General features: G+C 34.1%; 1 pseudogene; it reads left to right on the top strand.

Annotated features, from left to right (window-relative positions):
• Nucleotides 1–2,496: 2,496 nt before the first annotated feature.
• Nucleotides 2,497–2,678, top strand: LOC143621567 (U2 spliceosomal RNA; annotated as a pseudogene).
• Nucleotides 2,679–11,292: the final 8,614 nt, after the last annotated feature.

Here is an 11,292-nt window from a genome sequence, read left to right on the forward strand (position 1 = left end):
TAAGCAGGCAGGCATACAACTCAATAATTTAAGCTCACAGGCTAGTAGCTCAACTATTATTATTATTTACGATGAACTGCAATAATTATTATATCTTTGTTTCGTCGAATATTATTATGGTTGGCTAAACTTTTATACTGCCTGGGTTTGGATGAATACTTTTTAGACTCGTTTTACTTTTGGTTTTGGATTATTATTGATTGGTTCATGTTTTGGTAAAGTTTTTATTTTATTTGGATGTGATGCATATGCGCATTTGGTATTAATTTATTATCAGTTTTTGTTCCATATGCGTCTTTGTGAATGTCTTTCATGTATGGATGCATATTAGGTTGTTTACTGTGTGTTTACAACTAGTTTATGGTTTATAGTTAACGTATACCATAGGAACGGTAATTGAGAGTTTAGAGATACATTATATTCTGCCACTTGAGAGACCGGGAGGTAATTAAGTGTCGTCTGTTTTGTTTTTTTGCGGGTTTGGGTAGTGATTGCACGGGAGTGAGTTACCTTAGATTCCATTATATTCTCACAGATCCAAATTATAACTGAATTCAATAAAAATACTCCTTTACGCCTTAGGGTGTTTTGTGATTAGAGAGACCGAGAGGTAATTTAATCTTTGGGTACCTTAGCATAGTTAGGTAAGGTGAGACTGGGAGGTGATCCGAACCATTAAACCGTTGAGCTTACATGATATTTGGGGTTCTTAGGTATTGTTGGTGAGACCGGGAGGTGATCTAGCTTACTATAGTTATTCCTTAAATTTCATATTTTTAGAATACGGTACCAATTATAAATCCAATTCCGAGAGTTTACAAGTTGACTAGTAGGATTCCTTGCATAGGTAGTTGTTCCCCCTATTTGAGTTCTAGTCCGATTTTTCTGTGTCAGTTTTTGTTTATGTATTATTTAATTTATAGTTAACAAATAAAAAAACACAAAAAGCAATTAAATATATTTAATTAAGTTATTAGTCAGAGTCTAGTTTAGGTGTCGCTAGTGTCCTGTGGGTTCGACATCCGGACTTTGTTAGGCTTTACTACAGTTGATAGGTACACTTGCCTGTCTAGTGGTCTAGCATTAGGATAATCTAGATTTATAAATTTAAAACTAGAGTGTCTAGGTTAGGTTAAGTTTTTAATAGATCGTTTTGCACATCATTATTCTGGCCAAAGCATATATGTAAAGCAGAGTGTTCCTACTTGTTTGTAACTTTTTCTTTATCACAAACTTGCCCACGAGTTCAATAACAGCCTACAGAACCATACATATTACAGAATTAAAATAACTATTAGGTTTCTGTATATTCCATTATAATGATCTTGAAATTCATTTACTAATATACGCTTGATCACCATGATGACAAATGTATAAGTGATAGAAATTTCTGTGCTATGGGTGTAGACTGTAGCAAGCTTATGACTGCTGAACAATCCAATCTTATGCTATGTTTATTAGAAACAGTCCACTCTTATGCTAAGCTTACGACTGCTGAACAAGCATCTATGCGTTGAATAACTTATAGCTTTTCATGTCCAATGGTATGAGCAAAAGTTTAGAAAAATAATGTAATGTGTTCTGGCTTTTTTAGCAGTATATTTTCATTTTTCTCTTAATTTCATCACACGGACTTTTATATGTTTCAGAATAAAGAAACTTCTTTACAAGTTAGCAAATGTTTTTTTCTTTTTAATCAAGTTTTCACTCCCTTGTTTTATCATTGGTTTGACACATTTGTTTATTGCAGTGATATTTTAGTTAATTTTCATTATCAAAACATGGATAAATAATCCCCAATTAAGTTTTACAATTTTTCTAATGATTTATCGTTATTTCTGTAGGTAATTTGTATCATTGATGTGAATAGAAGCATATACAAAGTTCAGGAGACAGTTGTGATATATGCATGCCTTTATCCATCTTACCTCTTTATTTGTATGCTTCGCTCTTTTGATAAACCTTACCATCATAAATAATGCAGTTGGATGAGCCGAGACAGATATACGACCTTGTAAGTAACTTTTTGCATCTGTTGGGCTAATAGGATTACGTTTCCGCTTAACATGTTTAGAGGTGTATTGCTTTCATGAGTTGTTTATGTAAATCGAATAGGTCTGTTATAGTGCTATGTTTTTTTAACCTGTTTGATATTCTATAGCACCTAAAGAGAAGAAACTAATCAGAAAAAACATGCCTAGAGGAAGACACTAAGAATCCCATGTTTATTATAACCCTTTGAATTCTTTTGACTACACAGCTAATGAATATAAATAGTAAGAAGCATGATTGGAATATACTCACTATTCACTAATTTAGGCTATCAGTTCAACTTAAACATGGCTGGCTAGTATTAACAGGATTTAGAGATCCTCAGAGATGAAAAACCAAATGGAATAAAAAAATCTTCACAGTCCCACATTAATCAGTTGACTAAAGAACACAAAGACGAAAGGGACTGCGTAGATAAATAGAGGACCAAAAAAAAAAGAAAGCATGCCTTTCTCGGCCTTTTGGCTAAGATCAAGTGTAGTATCTATTATCAATATGTGAACCATTGGCTCACTTGATACTAATCTTATTTTTTGATGGGGAAAGATCTATCACAATAGCTTGCTATTGAGGTCTTCGAGTGTTGCTTTGGTGTTGCACTATTGCCTTGGCTTGGCGCACCCCTCTAATCCATAGTTAAATTTCTATATCTCTGTTTCTGAAACTCAATTTTTTATTCTATTGAAATTGAGGACTTGAGGCTGCTAATATTTGTTTTTTGCAACATAATATGGTTGATACATTGATTCCTGAACTTGGTATATGGACTTTCCGTCATTGTTTTAACGTTTCTTGGTTTACATGGCTTTTGATATCACTCAAAATTCATAATGCTAATTCTTTTACTGGTTCTCTAAATTAGATTTTACAGGAAATGATCATAGGACCAAGTTATTCTGGCAAGAACATATAGGTAAAACAGGCTGTTCCAAACTAGTAAGTTTCTGTATTGACCTTATTTCATTATAAACTTGTCCATCGAGTCCAACAGAAGACTACTAAACCACACGTGCGTGTGTGTGACGGAAGTTAAAAAAAAACAGCTTCAATTTGTTATCAAACTTTATTGTTTTTCATGCACCAATGACAGGCTATGGTCATTTACAACATTGATAGCACTTATAGTTTTTCTTGCCCACATTGGAAGTTTTGTACCCACAAGTGGGTTTGATGTTAGGTAGACCTTTTTCTTTTATAATGATTTTAAATCCATTACTCATATGTAGTTGATCACCATATGATAGTATTTACTGTGCTATGGAACAATACACTTTTATGCTAAAGTATATTTTTGTAATTTTTTTAAATATATGTTTGTCATTCTATATGATGAATAATATCACAATCGGATTAGAAAGAAATGATCACTTTTCAATAACGATCAGAAATCACCCTTGTGACACCAAAAACTTGTGTGTTTGGCAATTATATGATCAAATCCTTTGTGATGTGCTCCCACTTTGACATTTTTGACAATTGAAGAAATATATAGCAGATGTGCATTGGATAATTTACCTTTTTTTTGTACTGGTATACTTTTCTGTTAACTATAGTTCATTTGGAAGCAAAGGAACGAGAGGGTGTTTAACGCTTGGACATTGTCCATTCACTCCATGGTTGAAGAAATTAAAACCGTGAAATTGGGTGGTTTATACTTAGGTCAAAGCACAATGAAAGTGTTTGGTCTATTTGGGCTAACTCCCCATTGCTTTGTACTAAGGATTGAGAGGCTTTTCGGGCGGCTTTAGTTGCTTTTCTTTGTATTCCTTGGTTCTTTTCTGTTTTTTTATCTTTCCCAGCTTCCCGCTGGTTCTTATTTATATTATTTGTTCTTGCTGTGCACAAAAAATGTGGAAGTGATTGTTGGGAATTTCGGTTTCACGAGTTACTTGGATTGCAAGGTTAAGTAACGAGCTTGATTTTGTAGTGGATAGTTATAAGTTATTAAATGTGTTTATGATTTAATTATTAGGGATAATTATCATGTTCTAGATTAATTAATAATTATAATTATCTAGCCTCCTATAAGAGTTAGGTTAGAATGCTTAAGGGATAATTATTATATAGACGATCTTAGTCGTAGTCTAACATGATAGGTTAGATTATAAATACCGCATTTTGGGTATTTGAGCTTGTAATTGAGTTTATGAAGTATAAAGTTGTTTGGGTGTTTAGCCATTAACGTGTTGAGTTCGTTTTCTGTTTGAAATCTCCGGTATCAATTCTTTAGTAAAAGAAGATATGGATTTACTAAGCAAATAGAATTTTTATTAACTATGTCCTTACTTCTGTTTACTACTAATACATTGTTAGCCTGTGAACTGCTCACATAATTCACAACTAATTGCGGTTAGATCTATAGATTGTTTTTGTGGATATATGCATGTCTTTCCATCCATTTTACCTCCTTATTTGAATACCCCCATTTTTTTGAAAAACATTTCCTTCATAACTAATTGTGGTTAGATGAACCGAGCCAGATACACGATCTTGTAAGTAACTTTGTGCATCTATTGGGCTAACAGGACTATATCACCGCTTAACATTACGTATTTTTTACTATATTTGATATTCTCTAGTACCTAAAGCATAAGGAAAGAGAAACAGAAACAGAAAAAAAAAACACCTAGAGAAAGACAATTAATATTTATGTTATTAGAACCCTTGGGTTTTTTTGACTTTATCTTTTCTATTTACGTTTCTTTCATGCTTGGGTCTTCACGCGTCGCCTTAGTCTTATACTACCACCAAGGCATGGCGCACCTCTCCACATCACAGTTATAATATTTGTACTTTGTAAAGATTACACAAGTTTTAAGAGTTTAGGGAACAAGGTTCCTGGCTTGTGTAAAGATTATATAAGTTTTAAGAGTTTAGGTAACAAGGTTCATGGCTGGAGTTCAAAAAAGAAAACGTTGTAGAACTCTTTGATAGCCTGACACGTAAAGTTTATAGAACGGGTCAAGACTGTAGTCACCAGAACCCAATTTCCAGCCACCAAAACCACAGCCATTGTTTTCATCTCACTGTTGCAACAATCAGAGACAACCAACACTCACCAAACTGAATATTGGAGTTTTGATATGTACATCTCCAATCTATGGAATAGTCGCCGGAGAAGAACCCTAGGCTCGCCAGAATTTCGACGCATGGCGGAATGGTTCGAAACACCATATCTACAAAGACGAACTTCTAGCACGATTATTACCAACTTTATTTCCATGATTTACAATCTTTATTTTCTAAACTTTAACGGGTCTTCAAGAAATTAATGTCTCGGTTCGGGTAATTGTAACATCCTCAAAATTTCGATATAAATTTGACAACTTAGTAAAGTTGAAGGATCAAAAATATCTCAATATAAGTAATGGGAAGATTAGATAAGGAAATAAAAGGATTCCATAAGTAAGTTCATCTCATACTAATAAAATTGAAAAAGAGAATCCATCCCACATGGAAAAATGAAATAAAGATGAAGCATTTCACATGAGTATAAAAAGAGAATTTCCTCCTACATGAAAAGCAAGAAAAAATAGGAAGCACTTTATAAGAAGTTGAGTTTCCATAGTAACATTCTTTTACCTAGTGGTCCTAGCGGAGGGTGCGAAGCACTCGACTCGTGTTCACACGCTCGGGCGATGGGCGCAATGTGACATTTTGAGATCCGTCTTAATATTTTTGGACAATGTGAGTTAGATCCAGACGTGACAAGCTACCAAAGGCAAGGGACCAAGAATGGAAATTGTATCATCGCGATACGCGATGAGTCCAAGAATAGGGCCATCGCGATACACGATGGTCGGTTATGATTTAGCAACACGTGTCACACCGAGAGGACACGAGACACACGCTAGGGCTAAGTCAGTATCACACATGTCATTTTCTAACATCGTGATACGCAACGGCCCAGGAGAAAGGGTCTATCACATACCGTGATAGGACCAATTTAGCTATAAAAAGGGAGGGGTCACGTCATTCACTCTTCACACAAACACACTCACTTTCACACACACTACCTCGATTTGCGTGCCGTTTCTCGTAATGCGTGCCAAGCTACGAGGTTTCGACGGGTTAAGTTCCAGTTCACGATATATAGTAGAAGTTCTGCTCGTATAAGATTAGGCATTTAAACTCCGAACACCCGCGTAAGGTAGGGGTTTCACTTAAGTTATTATTTCATTATTATACTATATGACTTAGACCATAGTCGGGGTATAATCTAAACCTTGATCACATGTATGTTTATATAAGCTTTATACATGCAAAGGCTATAACTAAAATAATGTTTCTTTACAATTAAGAAACACATATTTTTATTTTAGTTAAAATAAGCTTTATACTATTAAGAATACAATTGTCACGAATTTTTATTTCAGTTACGAATAACTAAATTTACAAGTTTTAAAACATAGTAAACGCGATAAACATTTTTTTAGAATAATGATATTTAATTTTGAATTATTTAATTGTGAGGAAAATTTGAGAAGACTTGGTATATATGGAAATAATAGTGATGGACCGATAAGAAAATGTCATTTGTCCAAAAATCTTAATGTTTTAATAGTACAGGTAGATGTCTATTCCCAATGTAACTGATTCCATTCCATGTCGTCCAGCTGATCAGAAGTTCATGCCAGTTTCATGTGCTAGCACATGAGGACCCATCTAATCACATGGAGATGTTAGTTCAGACTTGCAATACTTTCAACATCGGAAATCTTAGCAATGAGTCCATTTACCTCCATTTGTTCCTATTCTCTCACTGATAAATCCTTCAAGTGGCTAAAAATCTCTGCCGACCGGTTCCATCACCACTGAGCAATTTCAACCAAAATTTGCTAACGAAAAAAAAAATGGTAGCAATTTTAGTGACCGATTTAGCAAATTTGCTACCAAAAAGAGTAATTACTTGACATGGTAGCAAAGCGGTCAGAGTTTTTTCAACCGTTTATTTTTGGTGGCAAGGCGATTCGAGTTTTTGCAACCAGTGGCTGGGCCGTCGGAGTTTTTGTAACCGTTTATTTTTGGTGGCTAGGTGGTCGGAATTTTAGCAACCGCTTATTTTAAATAGTCGAAATTTTTGCAACCGTTAATTTTAAACAATCGGAATTTTTGCAACCGATAAACGTTTTTTTTTTCAAAAAAACGTTATACAGTGGCAATATGGATAATAGACTTGTATCTACAAATTAACCCCTATTTGTTCTCCATTGTTTTAATCACAATAGGCGTAGGTACTAATCAAACTGATTTCACAAACACATGATCCCTCACCATCAATCCGTCGCTCGATTCAGCATTAGGCTATCCTTTATGGTGAGGGGCTTCGAAGCCCCTCCCCAGTGACACGTCAGTGCCACGTGGGCACTGGGGCTTCAAAGCCCCACCCCAAAGATGCCCGTCTATGGTGAGGGGGCTTCGAAGTGCCTTAATTTTTTTATTTTCTTTTCTAAATTTTCCAGCTCATCTGCACGAGCCTGCAAATCCATCAATTTCCCGGTAAAACCAAAACCCTAAATCAGTATAATTACTCACAATTACAATATTTACAAGATCAAGATCGAGTCAAACAAACCAACCTATTTCTAGCTCTCGATCGAGCAGCCGATTCGCGGTTCTTCAACTTTCGTTGTACTCTGGCGGACACGCGGTGATTGGAGAGAAAGTACACGGTAGTGGAATAGGATTAAGATTAGGGTTAGGGTTTGGATTAGGTCTAAGCCTCTTGTTGTTGTATGGATCTTCGATGGGAGTGGTGAGTAGGGTGAGCATGGTGGTTGGTGACTGATGAAGAAGGGGAGGGGCCCACTTATTTTCTTCTTCTGCACCGGCCGTTCCAACCATAGGCACCACCGCGCCCCACCACCAAGGGCGCCCCTTGGTGGTGTTCAGCGCCCAACGGCGCCCGCCTTCACCCCGTTAGGCGCCCCATAGCGAGGGGTCTTAGAGCTCCTTCATCTACGTCTGTAACTTTTATTCATCTGTACTCTTATTCCTTCTTACTTTTAATCATCGTTGTTCTATAAACCCTAATTTTGTTAGTTATTCAATCCGTTACTTTATTGTTAAGAAACTGAAGCTTCGTGTGAGTAATTTCATGTCTAGAACGTTTGTGGATTCAATTGATCATGAAGTGTTTGCTGATTCTGTAACCCCTAATATCGTTATTCATTCGATTCAGTACTTTAAAATGATGAAATTGAAGCTTCGTGTGTGTAATTTGTGGCTAGAACCTTAATTTCGTTTAGTTTTTGGATTATGTAAACCCTAATTTTGTTAAACTTTGTGCTTTAATTCGATGAAATTGAAGCTTCATGTGAGTAATTCGTGTCTAGTACATTTGTCGATTATTTTTATGAAGATTTTGATACGGTCTTGGTTCAATTTCTATGATTTCGTTTTAATCTGTGATCTCACTAACAATTTAATTTTTAGACTTTTGTTAGGGTTAGCTTAATAGGTCACATATCTTAGTTATTAGTTTCGTTTGGTTCTAGTACCTGATCACCGTGATGATTTAAATCCAGATTGATTAATTAGCTTCATAAGTTTTATTTTATGATTTTGTCATGTTTTCTGTATTTTAAAATTTGGTTATATATCGTAGTTTATATGATTCTCTGTTATCTGTGTTATATGATGTGTTGCCTATTGTGATTCGATGTGTTTAATATCTGATTTACTAGTTTTTTTTTGTTGAAATTAGGTCATATGTCTTATATGATTCTGCCTTCAGATTTAGCCTGTTCGTTTTTACTAGTGTCCTTAGTCTATACGTTTTCTTTGTAGATCCTGTTCGTACATCAAGTGACAAACCATACGGCGTACATGCCCTAAAAGTTCATGTTACTAATGTTCTAGCATTGGATATTTGACAACCAAACATTGAGGTATGAATTTATCTTTTAAAAATTCTATTTATATTTTACAGTACAATCTTTTAGATTAAAGTTTACAGATATAGATATCATCCCTAATTATAATATAACCGTATTACGGGGCTGTTTTACATTACTCGTTTTTAATATTTATATACTTTTTGGGTTTAATTTTATTTATTGTAATGAAATTTATAATATACTTAGAGTTTGGTGATAAAAAGATTTCATAAATAACTAAGTTGTTATAACCCGGTTTAAAAGTTATCTGGGTTTGGTAAGACTCAAGACCCGTTTATTTTTTTTACTATAAAATTGTTTCTTAATTATAAATAATATTATTTTTCTAAAAAATTATTTTATAAGATTTTCATATCAATAATTTGGTGAGAATAATTTTTAATTTAATGAGATGTTATAACCCGTTTAAGGAATATCTGGGTTTGGTAACCCATACTCGTGAATTCGGGTCAAATGCATGAGAAGCCTCCATTTAAAAATCAAGCAAATCTGTAGACTCCAAAAAAGGGGGAGCGACCACATCGCAACACATATGATTTTTATGTTTTCGTTTATATATATATTATAGGTATATCAACAATATTAAATCTAGTGTTGATTCTGATCATTAGACGTAAACTATTTACCAATTTATAGTCTAAAAAGTAGCATCGTATAAAAAAGAGCATGCCTATAAAGTGATTATTTCATCTACAATCGTTTTTACAAGCTAACAACATAAACACGTTTAGGCTACAAATAGGATAACAACAAAATAAACCAGCAATTCAAAACACTCTGGTCATTTCTGAGTGTTATAGTAATGATTATATAGGTATATTAAATTTCACATATCACTAGTAAGTAGTGATTGAAGCCTAAATCTGGTAATTAGGCCTGTGTTGTTTATTAAATCTAGGCTAAAATGGTGTAATCGTTTTATTGAATATATTAACGAACGTAAAAGACTTTACATGAATGAACATTCACGAACATATATGAATGAATGAACGCGACATGTATCTGCGAAGGTTAAAGGGTTGCAGACTCTAATGATATTTGAGAAGGTTAAAGAGTCGCTGACCCTAATAATATCTGCGAATGTTAAAGGTTGTAGACTCTTCTAAATTCTGTGAAGGTTAAAGGGTTGCAAACCCTAATAATATATATGAAGCTTATAGGACATAATGCTCTTTAAAACGTATGGATAGTTATGTATATAATGAAAATGAAAGTAAGAAATAATGAATGTATGCATGTATGTATGAAAGAAAGGTAAATAGGTTAAATAAGTAATATGTATCTTAGGATGGGATACGCGTATATGTAAGTATGTGAATGTAATGTATGTTGCATGATTAACTAGAACGTACTCAGCGTAGCTGATATTTAGTATGCACGCAGGTAATAGATTAAAAGAGTTGGCTTGAGGATGACACATGGTATGGACTGAGCGGCTGGCATCTAGAGAATAAAGATATGATGTTTTATTTGTGATGTTTTAAGTAAAACAATTTGGATGTTGTAAACAAGAATGTTATGATTTTGTAATATATGGTTGAAGTTTTATATTTCGCGAAAGTTTTAATTCACTTTGATATATATTTGGAACTGTGTTTATGAGTAAATCCAACGATAAAGTAGGGCATCGAGACCGGGGCATTATATTGCGGGATGTGATGGGAATTAGGTTGGTAGTTGTTTGACTCATTATGATAACGCAAGTTGCTAACCTTTACCCGCCTACATTTTTTGGGCTAAAGCCCCTTCCAGGCTCTTCAGTTAAGTTTTGGGGCGCAAAAGTCTATTGTGAGAATAAAAAATATAAAGAGATTTCACATTTAACAAACTATGACCAAAATCTTTGACGCAATATTTGCATATGTAAAGTTTATGTAAACTTTAAAAAGGCATAATATGATAATAGTAATGTAAGGACATGGCCCTAACAAATCTAGATCTTCATCAATACGGTTAGAAGCATTTGACAAATACCACATCCTCTGCCCGGTGATGTTGGAAAGTCATTATTTCTTTCCTAAAAGATCTTCATTAACATGGAGCAATAATGCCATTAAACTTCAAGTGCTTAAGGACATGAAATTTAGAAATGTGCGCTTATAATAGTTCACCTCTACACATTAATATACAATAAAATAAAATGATAATCTAACACTTTGTCATATCTTTTAATTTCTTTACTAAAGCCTGAGCTTTTTTCAAGCCCATGCCTAGCAAAGATTTCAAATACTCACAGACACTGATTAAGAAGGCTCATTTCAAGAGTAATTTATTTTGGTAAAACATGTAAAATTAAGTTTTTTTTATTATTATTTTGAAGTTTTGAGTACTGAAATTCAAC

The sequence above is a fragment of the Bidens hawaiensis genome, unplaced genomic scaffold (genome assembly GCF_021521415.1).
Source record: "Bidens hawaiensis isolate Kalapana, Puna unplaced genomic scaffold, B.hawaiensis_p1.1 tig00002866_1, whole genome shotgun sequence".
In the NCBI taxonomy this organism is placed as follows: domain Eukaryota; kingdom Viridiplantae; phylum Streptophyta; class Magnoliopsida; order Asterales; family Asteraceae; genus Bidens; species Bidens hawaiensis.